We start from the raw sequence: 26,952 nt of genomic DNA on the forward strand, positions 1-26,952 counted from the left end.
AGGGCTGTTGGACAAGACGACTTCCAGAGGCCCCTTCTGATCTCAACTATTTTTCAATTTGCTGTCTGCCCTCACTGCTATATTCAATAAATATTCAAATCTGAAGAGAAAGGTGCTGCTATTGTACCTTTTCATGTAACATGGTTTCAATGATGAGTCCCCACAGATCCGTGAAACATATCTGATGTCCTTCCCGTTTCCTCTGGCACAACTCTTTCAAATAGTATTTCAAACGATCAGGAGCAAAACAAGTAAAGAATTTATTTTTGAGCACATGCTTTCGGGCATCATTAAGTGTTTCCTTAAGATCCTTTTGGGACCATTCAGGATCTTCATACAAGTTTGACATGGTCCTAATAAACAAAAAAAAACCACACAAGGAAAAGCATGAGTTCTGAAGCAAAGCTTTGGGAAGTTCTGGAGGTTCGTGTATCATGCCTTGATTTACATGAAAAAGCACATATGTGTGTGGTACCATCCACATATTTAATCAGGACTGCATTAATTCCAAATGTGGGCAAATACCCACTGAAGGAAACAAGAAAAAGCCACAACAGAGAAAGAAAGCCCTTTCTTGATAGATGATAGGTTTCAGATCACATCTTGACATCACATACAGAAAATTCCTGTGAAAACTTTGCTTATCTTGGGCTTACCACGTTGTGCCGGATAAACCAGTGATGTATGAAACACAGTCCAAGACATTCAGTTCCTGCACACTGAGAAGGTGAGCATACATGGCTGTCAGAGCTCTGGTTCCACCACCCGTTGTCATGATTGCCACCACAGGTACCTGTTCAATCCCAAAATACATGCATTTAGTGACATGATCTGAGAAGGGAGACAGACATCTTGATTAGAAAAGAGCAGTGATAAAGTAATAAAGATGCTACATGCCACCAGTCTGCAAGGAGAAGAAAAACCTGAATTAATAATCAGGCATAGAAGGAGTAAGAAATACTTCATGTTTCCTCTTCCAATCAACTATGCATTAGGAAATGAAAGCCATCATCTCAAACATCACATTTTCAGTGCTCTATTGCAAAACCAGTAACAAACCAAAAAAAGACTAGAGAAAAGGTACCTCCTGCCATTTGAACCAGTTTTTTATCAGATGCAATAGGCCAGAAAACATAGGTGCTGTCTCACAGTTTCCAAGTGTGTAGTAATGACCTCTGTTACTGAAGTTTGCTAAAGCCAGTTTCTATTATTGTATAGTTATTTCACAGGCCATACTAGGTGTATCATGACTGTTGGGTTTAAGAGCACAGACCGGTTCAGATCCCCTAAGACCAGAGGCTGGTGACATCATCCCCTTTTACAGTTTCCAGAGGGAAAGAGAAACCATACTCACTCTACCTACGACATATGTATATGTACTAGGTATTTGAGTGAACTGCAATTACTTCTTGCTGTGATGGTACAGAAATCCAGGGTCTGGCACTCTTAGAAAAAGGATTAATCCATAAATAGGAATTGGCTCCATTAACAGTAAAGTTAATTACCATGCATTGGGGTGAATTAGTCTCTTGTGCAAATCATCAGGAGAATCTAGGGAGACTGTTCTTCAGGGAAGTAAGGGTGCCTCTACATCTGAGGGGAAGGAAATGGCCCATGGTTCAGTGCTGGCATTTAAAGGCAAGGTCCAGCTGTGCAAAAAACCTGCTGAGCTCAGTTTAGGGCAAAATGAGGAAAATTTGTCATGTCTGCATTTGAGTTCAGGCTTCACACTGCAGTCATGGGAGTATAATTAAAAAAGAGAAAACTGATTTCTCTCTGCCTTGGACCCTCTGTTATCATTCAAATTTGCCAAGCAAGCGCTCACTCTAACTGCATCTGATGATGAAGTCAGAGTGGCAGCATGCTGTGCTCACACAATGGGAGCCTAAATGCCGGCACAAAAGGCACAACAAAATAAAGTCCAGTTTGAACTGTGAGGGAAAGAAGTGCTGAATCTATGGTTTAGATCTGGCCAAGATGATTGTGAGATCTAAAAGAAGTTTTGGCTTTGGCCTGAGAGCACCTAACCCTTCTCTGCATGATTGTGCAGACTGATGGTCAACACAAAAGTAGATCCTGTAGCAACAGAGCTACAGGGTTTTTTTATTAATGTTTCCTATGAGTACTCATTTCTTCCCTCAAATAGAGAAAATAAGTCAACCGTGGCTGGCATGTGAAACTTTAAGCTGTTTCCAGGAAAATGAGAATTGAACACAAATGCTACATTTTAACATTCAGCTGTGGAGAAGGCAGAGAATAATTATGTCTCAGATACCTCATCCTCCTGTAAGTCCTCCTCCAGCTGGAGAATGTCCTTCAGAGCGGCTGCAACCACCTTCTTCCTCTTGCGAATGAAATCCTGTTCCTGAGCACACAGGTCAAACCCCAGGCGTATGTCTAGGTCTTCCTGGCTGGAACAGAGGATCAGGCATCTCACATCACGTTTATAGTTTAATTCAGCATTTTAATTGCTTCTACTCCATAAATAGACATGCCTTCACCATCAGGTCTGCATAAAGCAAACCAGGAAGAGATGAAATGCTTTAGTTTGTTCCTGGAGAACAACAGTATGTCTTCCTTTGGACTGAGAGGTTTTGGGGGTGTTTTGCTCCTTGCTGAAGATATCTGAAATTAAATATAGCTACAAGTAACAGAATCGTTCCCTTTCAGACATAAAGGCTAAAGTCTGAAGAGGGCAGTGTTTTAAAGGTGGCTTTTAAATGCACCTTCAAAAGTCATGCAAACTTCCACTGATACCTGCAAATTGTGGACTGAAGTTGTGGACTTTCATGTTTGGATTTTTTTTGTGTGTGGGTGTATATAGTAATTTATGGATATTTATAAGCACTACAGTTGCAGTTTGGAAACTGCTATGAAAATCTTTCTTAGGTGTGGTAAGGAAGAAGTTTTTAAATGACACCTGTAAAATGATGTATATCTCATAGCATATTTACCTAAAATAAACGGCACGATAGAACTTCCCTTACGACATGTTACGTCATGTAGCATATTCATCTTAGAAATTTTACTAAGGCCTTAACCATATCTCAAAATACACAATGTGTTGCCTTGGTTTCAAAAAAAGCAATCACTTGATTGAGTGAATTTATCTCTTTGAGTAGACTTTAAAAAATAAATGCAAGAACACTTATTATTTTGATTTTTTCGTATCCTAGAGTGGCCAGGCACTCTGACTTTCGTCTTTTAGTTTTTTACTCTGACCTCGGGAAACGGAAAGGTTTCTTTTAATTAGTTTTGAAATGCTGCTTTTATTGAAAATCTGCATTTGGCAATAATTTATAGAGGTATCAAAGAGGGTCTACAGTGGCCCTTAGCATGTAATTTTGATTGCAGAAAAATATCAATAGAATATTGGTGTGTTCCTTATAAAACCTTCTCTTAACTCACTGTATAGTCCCATTACAGAAACTCATGGCTGCTGAAAATCTTTGTATTGTGTACTGAGTCCATTTTATCTTACAGTCTGAAATGAGGATGAGCCAACATTCAGGATTCAGGCCAATCCAAAGGGATTGGAACTCAATTGACAAATATCCAAATTCAAAGAATCGAGGAGAAAAACACAGAAGGAAGATAAATAAGATACCTTACCATTTTTTCACCTTAAAGTGCAAATCAAATTTTCTGTGCTGAAAATTCAAAAGGTAAAATTATGAATATTGATATTTTGTTTAAAGCAGTCCTTTTCTCCCATTCAGAGTGGGACATAGCTCTTTTGGGTCATCATTACATCTACAAACTCTGAACCCCAGTAAACTGAGATTAGGAGATAAGACTCTCCGCTCAGTGTTTCATTAGTACCCAGAGATGTGCACCAATTTAATAAATTAAGACTTTGGTATTATCATCTATAGTCTGCATCTTCTCTCTGTTGTGAAACTCAGGTGTAGCTTGTGCTGGTACTACTTAGCCACACAAATAAATAGCATAAGAGCTGCAGTGCTACACCTCACCTCCCTGGAAGGGTCCACCATTAAACACGGGTCTTGAATCTAAAGTCTCTCACGTAACAATGTGAGATACAAGGGGAAGCCAAACAGGCTGAGCACCCTGCAAGTGTGGCACGGGTTTGCCTCCTGCAGCAGTGTGCCAGGCTGCACCCTCACCCCTCTGTCTCGGTGGCACCCAGTGACCTCCAGCCTGTCTAAGGACATGGACAATAGAAGGAGGATGAGCAACAACTTAGACATTTTTCTTCTTCCTCCTTCTCCCCTGGATTTCCCATTTTATTTTGCTCCAAAGAATTTACTTCATTATGCATTGCCCTAGATTCAAAGTAGGTTAGAAAACAACTGGCTCTGTATAAAGAGAGGTGGTCTTTGGTTTCTGCTTCTTGGGAACCAGCAACAATTTTTAAAAGCTTGTAAATGATTCCTCATGGCCAGCAGACACTTACCTCGCCGACTACTTCCCGGTCGGAGGGGAGCGATTTCAGAGGGAGAGTCAGGGGGATGCTTCTCCTCCTTCCTGCTCCGCATGACACACAAGCGCACTGAAAAGGAGCACGGAGTGCCTTTTGGTTAAGACAGAAATGTTCTCCTCTTGCTGCCTACTCACACGTAAAGGTCAGATCATAGGACAGTCTATGTTGTCTACCATGTTCTGGGGCAACGTACAAAGGTGGGAAGCCTCCTCTTCTTTGTGAGGGCAACATCCAGGGAGGGTTGCTTGTATTTGGCATAGTGGAAGAAAATGGGATCTGGGAGAGAGGAGCAGGAGTCACAGCCCACTGAAACTCTCTGCATTTCTTCAAAGGATCCTCTTACTGTAAATGTTAGCTCATTCTCTAAAACAATGAGATAAACAGCACATAAAAAGTTACTTCTAATTGCAAAAAATAAAAAAAGAGAAAGGGAAAAAAATAAGCAAAAGGTAGCTTTGAACAAACCCCTTCTCCTCTTTGTACCTGTAAAGCTGTCTTCTGAAAGTGATCCAAGACCCAAACATTACAAGTGGTTGTATCTTTATACTGGTCTGAGCAAGAAGCTGGATGGGAGCATGACGTGAATGGCACTGAATTTTAGACTGCTGCATTTCTATTGCAGTTGCATCATGACACAGCAAATGCAACCAGGTACTTTGCATTGTAAATCATCCTCATCCCAGGCCAAATAATGAGCAAGAGAAGTTCTCAGTCCCCTAAAATAAGACCTGACTCTGCAGCAGATGTCCCTACTTATATGAAGAGATCAGCTAATCCTGCTGGAGTGTGTTATGCATGCTCTGAGATTGCCTACCAGATCCAGCCCCTCAGGGGATGTGGGCAGAGGAGCTTCTAGATTCTGGATCTTGATCAGGGTCAGGCGGGAGCCAGCTGCTGAGTGGCTAACCCCTGCAAAAAATGAGGTGTTTCTGTGTGTATGCAGAAGTCAAACTGTCAGAGATCCTTAGGAAAGTTAAGGCCATGGGCTATCTCACTTAAGGAAATAAGCTTCTTCAGGGTTTAGCAGTACTACAGCAGAGGTTTTCAGGACCTCAGCCTGGGGTTTAGATACTTTCTGTACAAGCATCTGATGTTGTTTCTAGTCTGGCACAAGGCTCCCGGTGAAGTCAGAACCCTGAACTTATAGCTGCTGCAGAACTGGTGGCGTTCCCTACTGCAAAATTTTTACAAATCACCTTAGATATGGTCAATTAAAGCCTTAATATTTGGATGATGCAATTTCTAGGTATTGTTAGAGTGGGTAAAATCACTAATATCCAGTTAAATAATTAATAAGCTTACCTGAAAAATGCTTCTTTTTCAGTCTGCTGTTTAAGTGAACTTCCAAGCAGGCTACTTCACGACACTAGAATAGACATGATGGGGGCAGAGAATTAGATTACTCACCCAGTCATCTCACCACCAGTGCTGGCAGATGTTGGAAGGGTCATTGTAGGGTCATTGCCTGAATGTGGGGACCAACTGTGTTGAAGACTTCTGCCAGACCCAGTGAAAGTGAAAATTAACTTCATTGTCACATGGGAAGATGGTGTTATGCTAAACATATTGTAATTTTCAATGGATGCAGACAAAACAAGGCAAAATGATAGCAGTCTGATGGCTCTTCTAAGATCATGCTGGCCTCCTCAAAGATAAAGCTCCTAAGAGAAAAGGTATCACTAAAAAATGAATACTTGAAGTTTTTCCCTCACTGCCATCATAGTCAGCTAAGGTAAGGAATGATGTGGGAAAGAACGCAAGAGAACAAAGCAAATAATATTTTACCACTATTGCCCCATTTGTGATGATGGCTTCAGGAGGACCCCGGCTAGAAAACAAGAACAAATAATATGTGTTTTATAAACAATATAATCTGGATACTGTCCTGAACAGGACACCTTTTCCCCTCTTTTTTTTTTTTTATTTGGTCCTTCCTATTGTTTTTAGAGATACATTCCCTTTTCATTAGATGCCACATAACTACCTAGCAGAAATGATTCAGCTGCAATAAGGCACCTGGAAAGTGCTTGTAACAGCCTTAATAGCACAGGTATGTCACAGGTTGGGTAGCAATGTTCTCCTCAGCCATGAGCTGCCCAGAGAATGCTCTCCAGAAAATCTATAGATTTACTGCAGTGGAATTTACCAGCCCCAGAAAACCAACTCTAAACTATTTGAGTAATACATAAATTTTAGGAGAAAGTCACTGAATGAAAAATTCTGAACTCATTCTTGACATCATGACATTTTCTTTTCTTATAATGATTTGCTGATGCACATATTAAGTTTGGAAAATGGGTGAATCTGGCTATTAAGATGATACTGGGTGTACACAAGGTTTCCCTGCACTGATGCAACACTCCAAGCTGCCCATAATAATGGGGTTTTACTCACATGCTCTCCAATACAAACTCAACTTCTAGCTCCTCCCTCTTCTGAAAATGAAAAGGAAAAAAAAAAAAAGCATCAGTCTCAATTAGCATGTGCAGAGAGCAAAGTGACCTTCATTTTTGCAAGCACAGTTTCCTTTATGCTTTAATAAGTAATGATCGTCTGTTTTGTGCTTGCTATTATCAGCAATAGAGGACAGAGTCAGCTTTTTCTTCCCCAAGGAAAAGAACTCAATTGTACTAGCAGGCAAATGGTATTTGGTGCTCACCAGTCTCCCCACTAAACCTTTACTTTTCAGTTTCTTCCCTGCCAGCTTCCATGTGCTGAACACGATATACTAAGACTTAGTGTTTAGTAAAATATTGTGGAAACAGGCCATTTGCCTGTCCTTGTGTTGTTTTTCTTTTTATAATCTTTGTGAAGATTTGTGAGGTCCTTTGTCAGGACACACTTTGTGTGTCATTTTCTGTCAGATTATTAAAAGTGCAAAGCTCCCCTGAAATTGCATCTGCGCAGGGGCTCAGGGATTTGGCCAGAATCTGTGCCAGAGGAAATCAACAGCAATTTGAGAAGGCTGTCTATTTTGTCACTGGTGTGCAGTTTCCAAGATTTTAATGAATTTGTTATATTTTTACCACCAAGCTGTTCCTGGTGGTAAAAGACAGAAGAGATGGCACACCTCTCTAATCAGAGGGGAGAGAATGGATGTCAAGACATACTAAACATCTGACCAAGCTCTTACCTGTGGGTTTAGTGGGAATGCAGTAAACACTCTTTCCCCAGGGGAGATTTTAGCTACATCAAAAAGCACAATTGCGTGGTCATCATCATGAATGATGTCATCATCAGAAACAGTAATTTCCAAAATATTCTGGAAAACGAAATGAAAAATATCCAATTTGTTAGCATATACTCAGGAAGTATGACATTCTGCAGCTCTCCCAGGTTCAGCGTTTGCTTTACAGAGAGGAAACAGAAAAGTATTGATGACAAACGAGAAAGAGTAAGAAAACAAGTGTAATCCTCTTTATAAGAAATAACTTGTAGTCCTGTCAATTAAGGCCAAACTGAGATCTCTCTTGGGTCACCTTTTATGCTTGTAAGTAGCTCTCACCAAAAATGTGATCTTTTAGGAAGTAATATGGATAGCTATAAGTCCTATATTGCCCCTTATCAACAGGGACAATAGAGGTCACTTCATATCAATAACCACCTTCCTGTGTCCTTGGGCTTTCCACTTTCAGCCATCTGTTCATAGGTATTTGGGTGTAGTGTAATTAGAAGTACCAAACTGAATAAAGATCTTAATGATACTAGAATTCCTGGCATTAATATGCCATTATATCAAGTCCTCTCAGGGAAGGATGTGTTTTTCTGTTATAATGCAGCTTTATAGTTTTATTTCAGTGTTTCTCTGTGTTGTCACTCTGTCATTGGTCTTATCAGCCTTCTGCAAGTCAGTCAGGCTCACATTACTGATATATAAATAGTAAGTATCTGTTAGGAGAGAAGTGGATTCCAACAATAGCTAAAATTGTTTCGCTCCAGCTTGCTAGGAGAGTTTTAAGTAAACTCAAAAAGGCATTAGAAGACATGACATTCTCTTTTTGGGCTAAACTGAAAGAACTGCATAAAGCTGAGATGAAAAAGAGAGTTTTTGATTTGTGTACCTTGACTTGTCTCTGTATCCGGAAGTAGAAAGTTTCATTCCATACTGGATTTCTGCAGTTTTTGATGGTTTTGGTGTGGAATTTTTCATCTGAAGCAGTTGGTAACCAGAGGCTCACGTAGCAATCAGATTGGCTTACTATAGGAACATAGGCGCAAAATATCTGACAGTGGAACCACAACACACAAAGTGGAGGCATTGAAATGCTCTGTAGCTTAAACATGGGTGGGAAATGACCAGTTCTTTCTAATATACACTGGCCAAACCAGGAAGACAGGAATCATACAGATGGATAAATTAATTTGTTGTTCATCACAACACTATTTTAACAAGCAGAGTATTTGAATGACTATGCACAATCCTAAACATTTTAAAAAAATACAGCCATAGCCAGTGGATAGAACAATATGAATAGCCAGGAGTCTTACATTACAAAGAATCACAGAATCATCAAGTTTGGAAAAGACCTTGAAGATCATCCAGTCCAACCATTAACCTAACACTGACAGTTCCCAACTACACCATATCCCTAAGTGCTATGTCAACTCTACTCTTAAACACCTCCAGGGATGGGGACTCCACCACCTCCCTGGGCAGCCCATTCCAACGCCTAACAACCTGTTCCGTAAAGAAATGCTTCCTAATACCCAGTCTAAACCTTTCCTGGTGCAACTTGAGGCCATTACCTTTTGTCCTATCCTTATTACTTGGTTAAAGAGGCTCATCCCCAGCTCTCTGCAACCTCCTTTCAGGTAGCTGTAGAGGGCGATGAGGTCTCCCCTCAGCCTCCTCTTCTCCAGACTAAACACCCCCAGTTCCCTCAGCCGCTCCTCGTACAACATGTTCTCCAGACCCTTCACCAGCTTCGTTGCCCTTCTTTGGACACGCTTGAGTAATTCAATGTCCTTTTTGTAGTGAGGGGCCCAAAACTGAACACAGTAATCGAGGTGCGGCCTCACCAGTGCCGAGTACAGGGGTAAGATCACTTCCCTGTCCCTGCTGGCCATTATTGCCCCTTATCAACATTGTTTCAGCTCTCTGGAATTTTCGCAGTAGGAGAAATTGCAACCTATGCAGCATAGAGCGAGCCTCAGTCCCTGGGAGGAACTGGACATAAATTGTCTCTGTGGCAAGAGCAGGCCGTTGTCTCATCCAGCTGGAGCCCAGAGAACACCAGCACTGGGTGGGCCAGGCTGGCACTAGGAGTCAGTGAAGAGAAATGACTTTCGGGTGAAGGGCAGAAACAGCAGGAGAAGCAGGTACGAGTCCCAGTAAAGGAAGTCACTGGGGAAGCTGAGCAGCCTGTATGGGCTCACATACCTAACAGGAGCAAACTTAATCCCAGCTTTTCCTAGCTTTAGCTACTTTGCTTTGTAACTCTTTGTCAGGATTTTGTGCAAGTATAACATTTTGATGTGCTATGCTTATGTGCAGAGAAAACCATGAACAAGATTAGAACATGATCTAGAAAACTGACTTTCTTAATCCACTTTTTGTCTGCAATTTAACTTTGTGAGAAATCTTAAAAGAATCAAGCTTGCGTCTGATTCAGATAATAAATGTCTGGCATACCTGGTTATTAACCCTTCCCAATGGAAAATTAATTATTTCACCTATCCATTGTCTCCTTAGGTGGGAAAGGAAGGGAGAAGCTTACTAGCAGTACAATTGTTTCTTCAGGAGGTCAGTAGGTGGCTGGAGCCTCTTCCTGGTGCTTGCCAATGCCTGAAAGACCTGGAAGCTATTTCATACTCCACATTTCTTCTCAGAAAAAATGAACTGACAGAAAGGGTTTGGATCTTGTGGATGAAGAGAGTGAGCCTGCACTTACTAGAAGGGATCAGCTCCCATAGGTCATGAGCCAAGCAGACACCAAAGAGATTCTCAGACCTTGGTCTGGAACTTTTTCAGGGGCTGCTGAAAGGACTGATCCATCCTGTTGTGTAAACACAGGCTTCGGTGAGAAAAGAGGAGAAGGGGAGAAGTCTAGTCCCATAGAAATTGATAGAGATAACAACTACCTCACAAGCAGAGACAAATACCTTCTATTTGTAAACACGACCCAAGTCTTGAGTCAGTTCCTCAAGGTTAAAAAAGTTTGCCCTGGTGTCTTTGCTCAGCATATCAGATATATGACTTTGGGATAATTTGCCTAGATATAGGGTGTTGCTTGAAATCCAGTGGCCCTGTGACTGGGACATCCCCAGAGGGCAATGACTGTCAGGCAGGGAGATTCCCACGTAACTCTTCACACTGAATCTGAAGAAATTTCTTGACACTGCCAGGAGTTTTCCCTCATGAAGGATGTAGGTTGCCTTTCTGTCTTTGAAATTATTTCCACAGGCAACATTTCAACATCTCTTTTTTACTAAATCGAAGTGACAGAATAATATATTGACTTCGGCAATTACCAGTGTAATATTCAATTTACAACATGCGGGAGGGCTGCGGTTACCGATCTGTCTGATAACTGAAACATCTCCCCTCAGCATGGTGTCTGACAGCCTGCTGAGCTGTGATGTACTCATCCTAAGAAGTGGTATTGCTGGCTCTGATCTACAGAGTTTCTCAAGAGCATATAGGAAGCCTGTACAAAAGCCAAGAACTAAACATGGCTTCAGGCCATCCAGACCATCCCTGCTGTCATTAACACACTTCTGCTGATATCGAGTATTCCAGAAACATGAGTCCAGTATCCCCAAAATCGCAAAAGTGACTGAGATGAGACGTACTTCAGAAATGTTAAACTGATCTGAGACATAATTTCTCTCCTTTTTGGTCCTTTTGGCCATTGTAGGATGCAGGAAAGACACATTTATATATTTTTGCTGCAGTTGCAAAAGCCAATTGTTTTCTTTTCCTTCTTCTTAATGAAAGCCAAAATGCTCTATACTTTTTTAAATTCCAGCTTTCAACCACACAGTGTATAAAACAAGACTCGTGATAGAACTGAGAAAGCTCGCAGTGCTAAAACTCATGAATGAACAGCTGCACCGTTTATGAATGTCTTTTGTTACTGTTTTATCTGGAATTTACTGATTTTCTGGATTGTTTTCTTTGACAAAACATTTTCATGAGTCTATTTCCTAAATTTATTTTTCCATATGTGTTTTCCTTTTATAAATATTTACTTAAAATAAGCTATTGACAATTTGTCAAACGGATGAAGTACAGGTTAGATAAATGGACAGTGAGATGGATTAAAAACCCAGTGAACTGCCAGACTCAAAGGACTGTGATCAGCAGCACGAAGTCCAGCTGGAGGCTAGTCACTAGTGGTGTAGCCCAGGGGCTGATACTGGGGCCAAGGCTGTTTAACATCTTTATTAACAATGTGGGCGATGGGACAGAGTGCACCTTTAGCAAGTTTGCAGGTGGTACAAAACTGGGAGGCGTTGTTGACACACCAGATGACTGCACTGCCTTTCAGAGGGGCCTGGACAGGCTGGAGAACTGGGTCAACATGAGCCTCATGAAGTTTATCAAGGGAAATGCAAATTCCTACACATGAGGAGGAATAACCCCATGCACCAGAACAAGCTAGGGGCTGACTGGCTGGAAAGCAGCTCTGCAGAGAAGGACCTGTGCACTTTGGTGGTCACCAGGTTGAACATGAGCCAGCAAGGTGCCCTTGTGGCAAACAAGGCCAACAGCCTCCTGGGCTGTTAGAAGGAATGTTGCCAGCAATTGGAGGGTGATCCTTCCTCTCTGCTCAGGCACTGGCAAGGCCACAGTTCTGGGTTCTCCAGTACAAGAGAGGTAAGGATGTACTGGAGTGAGTCTAGCAAAAGTCCACAAAAAAAATGGGGTGATTGGAGTATCTGCCATAGAAGAAGCAGCTGAGAGAGCTGAGACTCTTCAGCCTGGAGCAGAGAAGGCTCAGGAGGATCTCATCAATGTATGTAAATACCTGATCTGGGGTGGCGAAGAGGGAAATAAAGAAGTCAGAATCAGTGTCTTCTCAGTGATGTCTAGTGAAAGGTTAGAGGCAATGGACACAAACCAAAATACAGGAAATCCAATTTAAACATAAGGAAAAACATTTTTACCATGAGGGTGGTCAAACACTGGCACAGGTTTCCCAGATTGGTTGTGAAGTCTCTATCCTAGGACATGTTCAAAACCTGACTGGACATGGCTCTGAGCAACCTGCTGTAGCTGACCCTACTTTGAGCAGGGACCTGGACTAGACAATCTCCGGAGGTGCCTTCATACCTCAGCCACTCTGTGATTCTGCAATATCAAGTCTGGTTGGTCACAGACAAATTACATTTAATTGTTAGTAACTACTGAGTGCAAATTTGACCTTGAAGATGAGGTGAGGTGAAACCACTAAGACAAAGCATGTCTTCTTCTCTTGGAAAAAGGGGACTATGCCATAAATGTTTGTGCCACAATTCACCTACAGTCACTACTGATGAGGAGAGGTTATTGTTTCCCATAAAATTCCTGTGATTTTCTGTATTCCTTGAACTGTACAGACAGTATCAGCTATTCCTCATGCTGTGACTCTAACTGAGCTTATGTATTTCTGTAGAAATGGCAGTTCACTTGAAGCCAGGCTAAGCTGTGAGGCAAACAGTGGGACAAATCAAAAATAACAGGATAGTTGGATGTCTGCTGAATACTATGAAGACTACGATACCCTCATTACATGGGAGCACTGAAACGACTAACCAGCTTTTTTTGCTCCCTCTTATCCCTGAAAAAAGCATACAAGAGAGCTACTGAAAATCTTCAAGTTTATTCATTGCTACCTGGGAGCTAATACAAAAAAATACATTTGCATTTTCCTCATTCTCTAATTTTAATTCAATTGCTGGGCATCATTAGCAATTTTTATGCCATGCCAGGCCCTTACTTCAGTGCACGTGTTGCAATTTCATTCCCTGATGACATAATGTCACCCCATGTGGATGCTGAGACATCTGAACTCACAGTCTCCTTGGAAGTCAGTACTAAGTGACCCTGATATCCCTTCCCAATTTTTATCTTCTTCTGATTCAATTGCATTTGTGTGTTGGTGGGACTGTTTCTCATCTCTGTCTTCAAGCCAAAGATGGACTAAAAATTCAGGACTGAACCATGAAGTCCAGAACTGCAGCCAACAGTTTGTGGCTCTGTGAGAGTACAGTCCTGTGACCTGTTCCTGAAATGAACTGTCATGTTCTAAAATCATTCATCTCCATCACAAGTAAGAAGAAAATTACAGCACAGAAGACCAAAGCATATACGAAAAACTAGTCTTATAAGAACAATGAATGTAAACTATAAAATCCCATCTGTCCTGTTACTGCATTTCATAATGCCAAAAAGAAGCTGTTTTCTCCTAGTGAGCTCCTCTCCACCTGCACAGACACGTTCCCTTTGAATCCTAGTTTACTACAGTTCACCTAAAAGGAGGAGGAGAGCCGCTCCCATTGCTCAATCACAGGACATGGTCTCTCTCGGGACATTTTCCCTCACCAGCATAGTATGATGCAAACAATATTAAGATGTTACCTCCAACTGCTGTCTGAGAGCTGATTTGAACTGAACTTGGTCCTCTACAAGTATCTAGATACAAGTCTCATCTGTAAGCATAATATTACTCTCCATAGCTTGCTTGGGGAAATAACAAAAGCTCATAGATCTACTGTGCTTAATCAGTGGTGTCCTTTATCAGGAATGGACAGAGTCCCCATGTGAATGAGCCCTTCACACTGTCCAGCCATTTACATCAAGTGGAAAAGTAGGATTTGCTCCCTGGAGCACAGACTCAGTGGATTCAGTACCTGCTGCAGCCATAAAGAAAATCTTTTACACCCTGGGTCACCCCTACATCCTGCACCACTGGCACCACTTGCATTCTTGGGGCAGGGCCATGAGTATCACCTGCACTAGGTGTATTCTCCCTAATTTGCTTCCATTTATTTTCCGTAGCAAAAATAACTCTGATGTCTCTGGAGAACCACTCTGATTTGCAAAGACTCCAGGTGTATCACCCCAGAACCAACTCATTTCTTCCAAACAGGTAAAATAAGAGCTTCCACAAAATATTCATAAGCTGAGAGAGGAGAAAGGCTTTGAGCTACTCTTTTATAAATATGCAGGGTCTCTCTTCATACAAAGATGAAAACAAAAAGAAAGATACAAAACCAAAAGCAAGGGTAAAGGGAGCAGCGTGATTGTTCTGACCTCCCAGCTAAGACCAACAAGTTTCCCTCCACAGCTGAGACAGCTTCCACATACACCTGATTTCTCTAATTAGAAAATATACCTGATAAGCACAGTCACATTTCAATCCCCCCCAAGATTTTACCTTATCCTACCTCAGTTCTGACAGCTGCATCACAGGGATTCCCCTACCCACAGCCTCCTGGACTGGCAGGACACCACCTGTCAGAGAAGTTTCTGTCTCTGGGAAGAAAGCACCTGTCAGCCTGAAACTCACTCCAAGTAATTCCTCATTGGGACACACAGCTCAAATTCACCTCTGCGGTCCAGGTTGAGTGTCGCAAACACCCAGCACCAGTGAGGCTGAGTATGTCAAGCCATATCTGACCCCCCCTCTCTTCATCCCTGCTGCTTTAACGAGCCCGAGCATGCTCTCCAGCAGCAAAGGTCAGCTCTTGGGATGTGGTATCAGCTGGTACCCACATAGGCTGCTGGTTTCGGGGAGTGGCCTGTCCGAGAGACCTCTTTACTTAGCTCTTCAGGGTTATGCAAGATTCAGTGGAGTCTGAGAGAGTTTCACTCTTTCACATTGTGCTAAATGGTAGTGGGGAGGGCCACATCGCTGCAGATCTGTGTCACCGGCGTTGCCTGAGGACCTGGGAGAGGTCTGCTTCCACTCGTGGTGCCTCAGGACATATCCCCTCTCTTGGTGTTTGAGCTTCAGGAGTGCCAGATGAGGCAGATCCCCTCACTGGTTGTCTGTTTGTCCATGGGATCAGGGTAAGGTGTCAGGTCCGGCTGTGGGCTTTAGGGACTGCCATAAAACAGCAAGTAAATGCTAATGATGGTGAAGGTGGGCCAGGCTGGGATCTTGCTGCAGCTCTGTGTGGCCACTCAGTAACGCATTTGCTTAAGGAGAGCAGCTGGAAGGTAGGTGTTGGAGAGCCTGTGCCACCATGGTCCTCTTCTCCCATCACCTGGCTTTCTCATCTTTTTGGGAAACAGAGTCACTGGAAGAAGCGTTAGCAGTGAGGAAAGGAGCTAATACACCGTTTCCCCCACAACCTCATCCTGGCCAGGTATTCCTCCTACATGTGGGGAATTCTCAGGGGGACCTCCAGCTGAAGAGGAACAAATGAACACCCCAATGACCAAAAAAGTAATTCTTTTACCCAAGGCTGTCTGCAGTCTCAGACAGAGATGGGGAATACCACTGCAAAGCAGGTGCCAGACTGTAAGAGTACCATAAACTTCACTGGAATTGCTTCCTTTCCAGCATGCCTACCACCTCCCCAGCCTAACTGCCTATGAACATTGGAACCTGGTGATGACGCTCAGCGTCTGCAGGGCAGCAGGATGAGTGTAACTGATCTTATCTGGGCACCCGCCTTCCAGTGTCCATAGCAAGGTCAGGGAGTGCTAGAAATGTGTGTTTGAGTCTGACCCATGATTACAAATTGGCATAAAGTTCAGTTAGGAATACAGTGGAAACTAATAAGCTCAGGTCTGTCAAGAGCATTTGCATGATAATACAAGACAGAAACCAGTTATCTGAAGTATGAAGCAAATGTCGGAGTTGAACATTACCCAAGTATAGATGAGGCCACAAAAGTGGTGGAGCAACAGTAGGTATATCATAGAATCATATAATGGTTTGGGTCAGAAGTGACCTTAAAGACCATCTAGTTCCAACCCCCCTGCCATGGGCAGGGACACCTTCCACTAGACCAGGCTGCTCAAAGCCCCGTCCAACCTGGCCTTGAACACTTCCAGGGAGAGGGCAGCCACAACATTTTGGGCAACCTGGTCCAGTGCCTCACCACCCTCACAATAAAGAACGTCTTCCTTACATCTCATATAAATCTGCTCTCTTTTGGTTTAAAAACATTACCCCTCATCCTATCCCTACACCCCTGATCAAGAGTCCCTCCCCATCTTTCCTATATCCCCATTTAAGTACTGGAAGGTCACTATAAGGTCTCCCTGGAACCTTCTCTTCTCTAGGCTGAACAATCCCAACTGTCTCAGCCAGCCCTCATAGGAAAGGTGCTCCAGTCCCCTGATCATCTTTATGACCTCCTCTGGACCAGCTCCAACAGGTCCATGTCTGTCTTATATTGGGGGCCCCAGAGCTGAACATAGTCCTCCAGATGGGGTCTCATGAGAGCAGACTAGAGAGGGAGAATCCCCTCCCTTAACCTGCTGGCTATGCTTCTCTTGATGGAGCCCAGGACACAGTTGGATTTCTGGGCTGTGAGTGCATGTTGCTGGCTCATACTCAGTTTTCCATCCACCACTACTCCCAAGTCCTTCTCACAGCACTGCTCTCAATCCATTCATTGCCCCAGCCTGTATTTGTGCATGTGATTGCCTCAAACCGCATGCAGGACCTTGCACTTGGCCTTGTGGAACTTCGTGAGGTTTGCACAGGCCCACTTCTCAAGCCTGTACAGGTCCCTCTGGATGGCACATCCCTTCCCTCCAGTGTGTCAACCGCACCACACAGCTTGGTGTTGTTGGCAAACTTGCTGAGAGTGCACTCAATTCAGCTGTCCATATTGCCAACAAAGATGTTAAAGAGCACTGATCCCAGTACCAACTCCTGAGGAACACCACTGCTCTCTACTTGGACATTGAGCCATTGACTGAAACTCTTTGAGCGTGACCATCCAACCAATTTCTTTTCCACTGAGTGGTCCATCCATCAAATATATGTTTCTCCAATTTAGAGACAAGGATGTTGTGAAAAAGGCTAATAGATCCATTGAGGAGGAGCGGGGTGTTTTCTTCTTTTTTTCAGTTTTTTTCATGTGAAAACAGATCCAATCATTGCCAAACTCCACCAGCATGTGTTGTCTACAGGCAAAGGTGTAACATCAGATTTCAGGATAAGCTGGGACTCCATCCCAGACTTGTGAAAGACACATCCCACAGATCTTAAGGTGCATGTTTAAAAAACACCCAGGATCAAGTCAGGTGCACACAATAGTGAGGAATGTCCGTGGAAGTATATAGAAAGTGGCAGTCTCTGAAGCCAGGATTTGGCAAGTAAGTCAAGGAAAAATATAAAAACTCTGGCCGAAGGACCTGGCGTGACTGCACTTGCAACTAACCGAGAGAAAATCAGGGAAATGGAACATGTTTTAGCCAAGTGGAAGCGAACAAGCAAGCAGATAACTGTGTGTGCTTAGAAAGATGGGAAGCCAGCATAGGGACAGAAAAATCAAGTCATAGAAGCTGCTGCACTTGATTGGGAAGGTGGCTTGTTCCTGGCTTTGATAGTTGGAAGATGAAAATCTAGAGAAATCTGAAATACATTATCACAAAACTTCTCAGATTTCTACTGATATCTCACAGTCAGATAGCACCTGTATCAGCTGCTTATAATCTGTTCTCCAGGGGAAAAGATTGTATTGCTGAGACAAGGCTAAGTAGAAATAATTTTCTAATTCTCATCAGCACATTTTAGCATGCATGGCTGTTTTAGTTTTCTGATACTTCAAATACTTTCAAATGTTAAAAACAAAACCTTAAGCTAAAAGGACATCAGTATCAGTGCAAAATGAAGCACTTAAAAATCACAAGATATCTTTTTGCATTGTACTGAAGTATTTAAATCACATGGTATCACACTATTTTTTCTGAGAGACTCTAGCTTCTTTGACAGCACAGGCAGGTTGCTGCTTAGTCAAAGAGCTATTTAATATTTGTTTGTCTTTCTTGTTCAACAACATGCTGGTTTACGGTGCTCCATTATGGAACTACATCCTTAAGAAAAAGGCCCAAAGTCACAGAGTACCTGGGGAATTACCAACAGAAAGGAAAGACATCCTTTTCTTCACCTGCTGGTCCCCAAATCTTGTTTACTGGTAATTAACAAAAGAATCTGAAGATACTTCTGGCTGTTTCTAGGACTTACTTCACATCTTAAATTAGGATCCCTCTACACATTATTAAGAGAGAACCCCTTTCAAAATGAGCACATCATCTAAATAAACAGAGAGAAAATGTACGGGAGAAGATACCGTGTTATCCTGTTTTATAGATAGGACAGAGGCACAGAGCGTCTGGATAACTTGCCTAAACTTACACAAGTCAGTTGGCAGAGCTAAAAACTGAGTCCACACATCTTGACCCCTACTCCAGAGATGTACATTTTGGTGATAATGGGAATTTTGCAAATGTCTGCATCTCATTATGCAAGACTTCTGAAATCCCACTGTCCTCAGGATGGAGGACAAGGTCATAAGAGTAACACTGTTTTCTGAGAATGCAGCATCATTTTACTTTGTGCAATCCCTTTGCATAAGCCACTGAATCATGGTTCTTATCCTGTCATTCAATTTCTATTCTAGATCAAAGATGATACTAAAGAAATTAAATCAGCACTTTAAAGGAAGGTGAGGCCTTGCACGTATGTGCAGTATTTCGTAGCTGTAAAAAAGAATAGAAAGTAATTTGACCTTCTTTGCTATACTATGATATTTCTTCTACTCTCTGCAACCTAGTATTACAGAACATGTGAACTGAACACTTCTCTCCATTTGCTTGGAAAAATCGACAAAGGTGACATCCATGTTCTTGAAATGCCAAAGTGAGTGGAATACAAAGAGATGGTGAGAAATTTTCTTTGTAGAATATTGTTCCATCAGAAGATGAAGATAAAAACAAATGGTAGTGTTTGGGGTGAAAATATTTCCATCTCTGAATTATCCAGTGGAAGTCAAGTAGTTCTCACTTGGAGAAAACAAGAAGGTATCCTGCTATGTCCTTAGCCTTCCTGAAAGTCTGTCTGATGACTTGCTACCTCATGGAAAGGTGGACCTTTAGACCTGCCTATCTGCTAGTGAGGAGTCTAGTCCAAAGTAGTCTTCTGAAGCAAAACCTGTTATGGTTTCCAGGCCAAAGGAATCTGGAGCAGAGCTGCTGGTTTACTGGTAGCATGAGGCATGGGGTGCCTCATCTTATTTCTTTGGAAAGGTTGTGCCTGTCAGATATTGTCTAAGTTTCTAACTTCACGGAGTGTATCAGGACAAGATGAGAGTCCTTGACATGCAATGTACAGCCATTTCCTCTGACAACTTGTAACTGCACCAAAACCACAACATTTTGGAGTACCATAGCTAAATAATTGACTCTTGGTCTCTGAAAACAGCAATTGTAAATGACTTTTCTCTTTGATAGATCCTCTAGATGTACTAAAAATATTAAAAAGTGGGAAGACAGAGGAGTGAGGTAACATTTTATATGAAATATTTGGCAGTGGAGAGGCTGTGGCATTGGTGAACTTCAACATAATCTCCCAAAAAGGAAAGAAAATACACAGTAAATGGAGAAAGAACAGTATGGTAATGGGATATGCAAAACTAGTTATTACTGACCTACCAATTTCATGAGGCACATGTAGGGATGACAGGAGAAAAAAACCTCTGTGGAAGTGGAGCACCAGGTAAGGGCTGGCCAAATACCACATATTTTCAGAACACTTTGCATGTAAGCTGTAATGTACCATATACTACAGTCCCCCGAAGATTTCTGTTGTACATCTTTCAGTGGGGAGCAAGAGCCAGAAAAATCCATAACAACGTGGCTGCTCAGGACATGTACACTATACACCTCACTGAACTTCTGAGATGTGGCAGGGCTCTTTAGAGCAGAGAATGAAGAGCAACCGATGTGTAAAGATTTCAGCCCTGTATTCTATGTATTTGTTATAGATATGGGATATGAACACCTGGGTATTAAAACTGGTGTTAGGATATTTTCACACCTCTGAAATAGCCAACTTGTCTGTGCTTTGCTGACTGATGAAGGGTCCTAAATATTTAGTCAATACTCTACCTGACATTGACCTGTTGCTGAATTCTTTAAGAAAAACCCACAACCCAAACAACAAACCTCTGAAATTGTAAATAGATATTCTGTGGCAGAAATTGGCTTTGATTGTGATTTCTTAGCTGGTATGATTTCTGTGTTTTGCATTTGTGTAGTGGCTAGCATAAGCAATTTTAGTACTGTATAACATCAGTAGGAAAATCTGGTACTTACAAAAATCCGCCTGATGAGCATTTCTCAACTTTATGATTCTTACAGTGAGCAGGGAGTAAGGCGACATTTCTTCCTGCTGAAAAAAACAACGAAGGAGATATGCTTTAAAGTTTGTGATGTGTGTATTTATTGTAATGACAACCAAACACTGAAAGGAACCCAGGTTCTGCTGAACCCATATCTTCCAGTTGACATCACAACAAGAATACAGTAGTTAACAAAATACACATTCTCCACAAACTTCATCAACTCCTGAAGTGTGCCGTCCCCTAAGCATACAAACAGAAAGTGTGGAAGGAGAGGATGAATAGGAACATGAAGACAGGAAGTAAATAAACTGAAAAAGCTCAGTGAGCCAGCTACATGAAATCATACACGCGGTCATCAGCATCCAATTCAACAACACAGAATTCAGAAATGCTTCAATTTTGGTTGAAAAAAAAAAAAAAAGAGGGATCATTTTAGGTTTTCTCACTTGTTTTTAAAAGAAAAATTTTTGTGATGGAGAAGCAGAAGAAAAGGAGGAATTCCAGAAATTTCAGACTATATTGAGTAATGAATTCCCAAGCTGATGTATGATTATAATAGGAACAGGTCTCGTTAGATGGGGTAACACAGTAAGACTGCAGTGAATGCCAGAGGGCAAGGGTCTGCACAGGAAAGAAAATATTCTTTCAAAGTCTGTCAGATCCTGAGGGCTGACTGCATACAAAGACGTTAGCAGCAGATTCTGAATTGGCTATCTCCAATAAGAGGTGAAGATATAAATAGTATAGCATATATATTAAAAAATTACCTTGAGAGAGTCAGGTTATGGAATAATAATGATTTTTTTAAGGATTTCTGAGTAAAGCATCAATAAAACCAAAATACTATAGCATTAAAATGAGGTGGATGTGCAAATAGGGAAGTGTTAGCTTGCAGTTCTAATAGCAAGGGTCTGTGGAAGTTATAAAATGACCAAACTAATTATGATGACATTTGTAGATTTGCAGAAATATATTCAGCCAAGTAATCCTGAAAGAACAGCATGTATCAGCATCAAGCAATAGGTGGCCGCTTCAGTGATGCGAAGGCCTGATGGTAGTCAGCGTTATTCAGGAAGAGCTCAAGGAGGAGTTGAGATAATGGCAGAAGGTAAATAGATCAGTAAATCTTAGTAAAGTCACCTCATGAAACAACAACAAAATGTGGCCAAAGGAAAAACCTGTTGTGAAAGTCAATGACCAAAAGTTTGAAAATATTATCCGAGGTGAAAACGGAGGAGCGCTGGTGGAAGATGATGAAATAATTAGGAGATGTTATCTATTTTCTGAGAAACTTCAATTAAAATAATAGAGACAAACTCTCGAGTGAAATAAGAGAAAGCACATTCACAGTTGCTGCTACTGTGACAAAAGTCAAAGACTACTAAAAATGTCGAAGTATAAGGAACCAGCGAGACAAGAGAGTGTATCAGCTGAAGTGTGTAAAGCATTGGACCATGACAAAATTTAACTTAACCTGCCAAATCATTTCCACCTCTATGAGGATGAAAGTCATGAAAGTCATAAAAGGAATTTGCAAAAAATTGCAGTAATTCTCAAGCTATGAAGTTATCCAATGAATTGGGAAGAAAAAATTTTTGATAAAATGCTGGTTAATTTAAAGGCATATTAAAGAAAAGTTAACCAGTGTCTAAAATAACCATAAAGCTTTGCCCATGAGCTCAAGCTTATAACCAGGAAGCCTAATATCAGAATGTTTTCAATAAGTTGTCTAATTGAAATGCTAATACTTTTTGCTGTGAGGTGCAGAAGCAGTACACCCAAAACAACAACAGTGCTATTAAGTGCTGAAAAAATGCATTCTCTTTATCAGGCTACAAGCAGTAGAATATCTTGGCTTCTGGGTGGGTGTATTCCAAAACTAAATAGGAAGTTAATCACTGTTGCTTAAAGTCATATGTAGGAGGATATTTTATAGGGCTGTTTGTTCTAGACAGGGGAGGTAAGATCTCAGCATTATCAGAATCCAGGCTGAGCCAACTCCACACTATTTTTTCAACCATTATTGTTAGACTATTCCTTTTTCATCAGCCAGGAATAACTGTGTATTCTTACCTCGACCTGTTTTTTTCTTAAAAAACAAACACTCATTTGGTTTGTTCGTTTGTTTCTATGCATTTCTCAAAAATGGTACTCAAATTAGAGAAATACACTAAAACTTCAGCAGACATATTTAAGGAGAAATAAAGGAAAGAGTGGAAGGAATTACATTTAGCATGGGGCTTTCTTAGCCTTCTTTAATGGCACCAGTCCTTCAGCCAGCATTTTGGAACATGTGTTTTTAAAGATTGTCAGAGACATGTATGAACTACCATGACTTTTTAAGAAATAGAATGATGGAAACAGAAACAAGCGTGGGTTTGGTGAAGATGCGTTTACACCAAGGACCGGTTGTGCACTCATTCCTGAGTGCCATTGCAGCAGACGAGAGTAGAGGTTATGTGAAGAATGCATCACAAGAACCTCATACTTTACATGCAAATGAGGACAAACTGATAAGAGACTTGGAGTATGGGAGGGCTATATTAAGAAGGGAAAACAAAACCCCAAAACAATAGAACATACCCAGTGTTTCCATGAAGAAGTCAGATACTACACAGATTAGATAGTGTCAAAGATTATGCAAGGGTTCAAACACCTAATTTCAGGTGCAATCATGGTGAGAAAATAGATGGAGATATTTGATGTCACAGGAAGATGGCTTGGTGTAAAGAGCAGGAGTTTATTTAAATTTGAAGAGCTTGCCAAGGGAACAATGGGGCAGAGTACCTGATCAGCCATAATGTACAGATTAGAAATTGGATTGAATGAGAAGCAAGAATTATTTCTCACCTCCGGGAGGAGAGGTCTAAGTAGGTGCTGTGCAAGAGAAAAACCAGTGAGCTGTGCATGGAAACTCTGTGTACCGGGAGAAAAATCTCACCAAGTTGCCTGAGAAATCTGAGTCCTGTGAGACAGCAAGATACAGGCTATGTCAGCCAGAGCACACCCAGCATTCAGTCATGGAACCAAGACCACAACAGAGAGAATGTGAAAAGAGACTCAAGGAATTAACAGAGGAAAGTGCTAGTGATGTGAACCTGAGAGATGCATTCAGAAAGTGTGTCTGGTGGCAGAGAACGTGCAGCCAGGTGAGTCATGGCTGAGCTTCCCTCAGCCAGAACCTTGTGTCCTGGGTCTATTCATAGGGTCAGCATGGTTCATTAGCAAAATCTCTTCTGGTATTAGCCTGCCCCCAAGAACAATGATTACTTTAAATTTGAAGGAATAATGAAAATGCTAGTTTTGTCTCCATATTCCAAACATTTTTACCAGTTAGAAAAGGGTTTTCACTGCACTCAGAACCAGCCTGTACTCTGAACCCCTCTCGCTTTCTCTCAGTATAACACTCAGATGGCCATATCACCCAAGTAAAAGTCCTTCAGAAAAAAAACCAATCTGTTCTAGAAAACATTTTCATCCCCTCCTTAGGGTGTCAAAGGAGGAACAATATTCAGTGATCGTCATCATCTGAGACACCAATGCTTTTGAGGAGAACTGCTAACTATTAAGCAAATTATTAACTATAAAGAAAATCTCTTGAGACAGATGAAAAGGAGACTTATCCTCCTTAGAGAAGGTAGTTAATGAAAAATTACTTCGTATAATACTTTTCTGAAGGCCAAATGCCAGACATGAAAACTACTCCAGAAAATTCAACAAGAAAAATAACATCTTCTTATAACTGAAGCTCAGGTCCCTAGTGCCATCAATGGAAGTCATGCAACTAATTGTCTTTTCCCTCTAGTCATCATTTCATTGCAATAATACATTGAACAATGTTAATAAACTAAAAAGCAAGTGTGTGGCTGCTGCTGATTATAATTTGTGTTACACTAAAAAAAAATGATTAGTTCAGGGAATTGGTAATGTAATCAAATATCCATGAGTGACTAATTATCATAAACAGCCATTTTCAGCACAAAATGTGCATTCCATGTTAAGTCAGGAGCAATTCCTGATACCTACAATAAAGAAAGTGTTACCAAAATTTGAGAATCCACAGTACACAGATGAGCAAATCCTCTTACAGTCCCTGCTAATAAAGATAAATCTGTGTACCCTGAACCTTTGAACTTATCCCTGCAATGGCAGAGTGATGCTCAGACTGAGCAGACTTCCTTAAAGACTCAGTTTTACCCCTGCAAAAGGTAACCTTACATGACACACTTCAATCACAGATACTTTTTTAAGAAGGAAGGGTGACAGGGCCTTTGGTAATGTCATGGCTTTTTCTAGTTTTGCAGCAAACCGTTAAGGAATGTGCATCACTTTATGTGTATCACACATAAATCAAAAACTCATTAAAATTCTCCTAGTTCTTCTCTGGTTTCTGATTTCATGTCCAGCAGAATACTTTGGTGAGCCTCCCCGCCCTATGTTAATACTGCTAATCTTGAGCTGAGATTATGCTTTCTACTTTCTTGCTCTTTGCATTACTGTATCTGTTTTCAGTGCATTCACAGATGATGAACCAACAACTAGTTTTTTAAGCTGATAAATTACCAAGGAAAATACCTTTTTTTTTTTTTTTTTCATTTTTGGAAATAACAATTTGTTCTGTATAAGACAATGCACTAACAAATAATATCCAGTGATAAATTCTCTAGATTCACTGTAATTATGGGCTACCTTACTCACAACTACTTATGATCTTCCTTTAGTATGGTTCATCTTTCCTGTATTCCTGTGTAAGGTGCTAGAAGGCAAACTGTCAACTTGGGACTCCCTGAAACATCTAAAGAGATGCTCTCTTGATGCTCCTATCCATTTTAAAATACGAAGGAGGTTTCACAAGGTTGCTACATTTTCCTGCAAATTTAGCAGTGGGGCATATTTGGCTTTGCACTGTAAATAGACAACACAGCTAAATTCCATGCACAGCCCCTGGGCATGTTTTTCTAAACCCAATCCAGTAACTATTCAATTTATCACACAGCTATGTAAAGTCCTCTGAAACTGAGGCAAGTACTTGGGCAAGTATTTGAGCATTAGCGTTAAGGAAAGCTTTGCACCTGTTTACTTGTTCTGGGACTCAGGTTTGCTATAAGCATGTTATCCTTTACAACACCTCTCTACTAATGATTATCCTCCTCTTGCAGATGGCAAGCTATGGCTTGCAAAAATTAAGGGAATTACCAAAAGCTGCCCAGGAAACCCAGTGCCAGTAAGAGGCAGAAATTAGCCAGCTTGCACATGTCTGTGCCTTTAGTGCCAGTTTTCTGCCAAGCTTTATTACAGAGGAGAGAAGACATATTCAAAAACCAGGAGGCAAATAAAGAGTGTCTGAGCACGTCCTGGTTGTGAAACACCCGTGGATAGCAAACAGAACTTTCAGAGGTTCATTTGATAAGGAGAAATTATGACAAGAACAACAAATTAAAGCTACAGAAAGGGTCCCATAGCCCCTATATGCAGGGGTTTATGGCCACAGGATTTTTTTTACATGTAACTACCTTAGTGGTAAAGAAGGATTGGATGCTTTTAGCCATGGATATTCTAAACAAAAACACAACTTCAGTATAAATACAGTAAACCATTACAAAAATGCTACCGAGATCAGGTCATTGCACTCCCCAATAGTTGCTTTTCCTGCTTTAGTACATTCTCTTACTGAGCTTTAGCACACAACAGAGAGAGCAAATTATGAATGCCTAAATGCCATGTCAATTTTCGTTATGCTACTTTGCCATTTACATCAAGTTTCACACTGCAGTGATAGTTTGTCACCCTTTTTGTACACTAATTTCCATCTGTAGGAGCTGCCAGAATGCTACTAACAAGAGATCAGTTTGATCAATCAGTTTGAAAAAGTTGTGATGTACATAAGCAAAATGATGTTAATAGTTTTCTACTGATTTGGAAGTCTGGTTGCACAAAAAATAAATTAAACATACAGGTTTCCTATGAGCTGTAGGCACTTGAATCACACGCCATTTAAGATACCATCTGAAGTAAGTTAGTTTTTTGTTTGGAATCCCCTGGTTTTACTTTGAGGCAGCTTGATGCAATATATAGTCAGCTGCAAGCTAACTGAGAGTGAAGACAAAAATCATCACTGATACATCTGGTACGTGTGTGATGTAAATATATCTCTGCCACAAGCCCTGCAAAGGTTGCTAGAGTTGTTCTTTTGTTGTGATGAGTTGCACACTGAT

General features: G+C 41.2%; 1 pseudogene; it reads right to left on the minus strand.

Annotated features, from left to right (window-relative positions):
* Positions 1-26,952, minus strand: part of LOC141942016 (cytosolic phospholipase A2 epsilon-like) — a 45,481-nt pseudogene that overhangs the window by 12,049 nt on the left and 6,480 nt on the right.

This window comes from Strix uralensis, chromosome 4 (assembly GCF_047716275.1).
Source record: "Strix uralensis isolate ZFMK-TIS-50842 chromosome 4, bStrUra1, whole genome shotgun sequence".
NCBI lineage: Eukaryota > Metazoa > Chordata > Aves > Strigiformes > Strigidae > Strix > Strix uralensis.